The 1947-nt window shown below is 44.9% G+C and overlaps 1 pseudogene; it reads right to left on the bottom strand.

Moving 5' to 3' along the window:
* Positions 1 to 646: 646 nt before the first annotated feature.
* On the bottom strand, positions 647 to 1101 carry LOC101644094 (annotated as a pseudogene).
* Positions 1102 to 1947: the final 846 nt, after the last annotated feature.

The raw sequence follows: 1947 nt of genomic DNA on the forward strand, positions 1-1947 counted from the left end.
TTCTGTGAGGCCACATTTTCTTTATAAGTTTCAACTAAAACCAAAGCAACCCCCTCAAAAAAAATCACAACAGATTAAAGGCAGAAACAAGACATGAGAATCCAGCTGTCTTCAAAGTCATCGATCATGTTAAGATGTAATGATTTTGTAAATTACATCACCACGTTCACCTTCCACAGGGCAGACACGTTTTGTTTCAAGGCCCACAACCCAACACCATTCCCTACCCTGCCTTCTCCCTGTGTGTTGCCTGCCTCCATGCCTCCCCCTTTCCTGAAACTTCCGTCCTTTGTCCTTGGGCAAATGCTGTTCCCTTGATCTGAAATGGTCGAGTATTCTCACGTGTGCATCCCTCACGGGCATTACCGTTCCCCTTATAGACAAGTCTCTTTGTCTGATGGAAAACAGTCACAGGAGTGAGTTCAGTCTAGCACTCACTAGGCCGAGGACCACCGTCTTAGGGCTTCTTCCAGTCCCTGTCTAAACAGGAATCCTGGTCTTTCTTTTAAAAATAATTTTGAGTTTTGTCCCCCCTTTATCTGCAGCTCTACCCTGGACCTTCTAATCTGATCCTTTTCTTTCTTTCTTTTTTTTTGTTGTTGTTGTTGTTGCCATTTTTAACTTTTAATTAAACCTCCTTGTAGCTTCAAGCCACCAGGACACGAGCACCCCCAACACCCTTAGTCTTCTCCTCAGCTCTTCTGCTGAAGAATTTGGCCTTCACGATGACCGGTTGCTTGGAAGTTTACCCTTCCCCAGAACTTTGCCGTAGCCCGACCGAACCACGTCCATGCTGGGTGCAGCTCCAGCCTTGTTTTTGGCAGCATTGACCCTGGTCTGCTCACTGACCAAGGTCCACAATGTATCGAGGTTCCCAGTTGGGCAGAAGTTCTAGTTCCTCTTCAAGTGGTAATGTCGCATACCGACTTTTCCAAAGTCACCCGGATGGTATTTGTCGAAGTTGATCCTGTGATGATGCAAGCCGCCAGCATTCCCCCGGCCTCCTGGGCCTCCTGGGTGCTTCCGGTGCTTCCCGATGCAGCAGTGGCCAAGGCTCACGTGGCCCCTAAGTTTCCGGGTCTTCCTCAGTCTGGAGGGCATGTCAGCGGCCAGATGAAAGAGCTAATCTGATCCTCTTCAGAGCAGGTGGTCGTGAGTAGCCAGGCACCATCGAGTTCTTCTGACCTCAGGGTGTGCAGACTAACGCTTGAGGGATCACTCTTTAGTCCGCTGGATTAAATGTCTTCAGGTGTCTCAGATTTTCTCACTCTTCTTTCCTCCAGTTAGGCAAAGACCACTAGTTGTATCTTACATAACTGCGCATGAGCTTTTAAGGCCCCAGGTCCTACTATACCAAAGTAGGATGTAAAGCATTGTCTCGGTGAACTACGTACGTTATGTCCAAGGGGTATGGTACCCTCTGAGTCTCCGGTCCTGGGCACCAGGGCCAGGAGCTTTTGTCATTTCTTTGTTGGTTTGTTTTATTTTTTTATACATCATTTTATTGGGGGCTCTCACAGCTCTTACCACAATCCATACATCCAACCATTGTGCCAAGCACATTTGTACATATGTTGCCATCATCATTTTCTAAACATTTTCTTTCTACTTGGGTCCTTGGTATCTGATCCTCTTTTTCCTCTCTCTCTCATGACCCCTTGATAAATTCTAAATTATTTTTATTTTCAGCCTTTGTCATTTCTGAAAGATGTTTTCAATCAATATCTCTCTTCTTCTTTTTCCTCCCAGTCTTCTGATTTCCATTCTTGCTATTGGGAAATTAACTGTCAGTCTAAATGTCCCTTACTGTTTCAATAACTGAAACTGATAGGTGGAGATCTTCTATTTTTTGTTGTTGTTGTTGTTTTAACATTTTATTAGGGGCTCATACAACTCTTATCACAATCCAGACATACATCAAATGTCTAAAGCACATTTGTACATTCA

The sequence above is a fragment of the Echinops telfairi genome, unplaced genomic scaffold (assembly GCF_000313985.2).
Source record: "Echinops telfairi isolate 266 unplaced genomic scaffold, ASM31398v2 ScPeMD7_18;HRSCAF=68, whole genome shotgun sequence".
In the NCBI taxonomy this organism is placed as follows: Eukaryota; Metazoa; Chordata; class Mammalia; order Afrosoricida; family Tenrecidae; genus Echinops; species Echinops telfairi.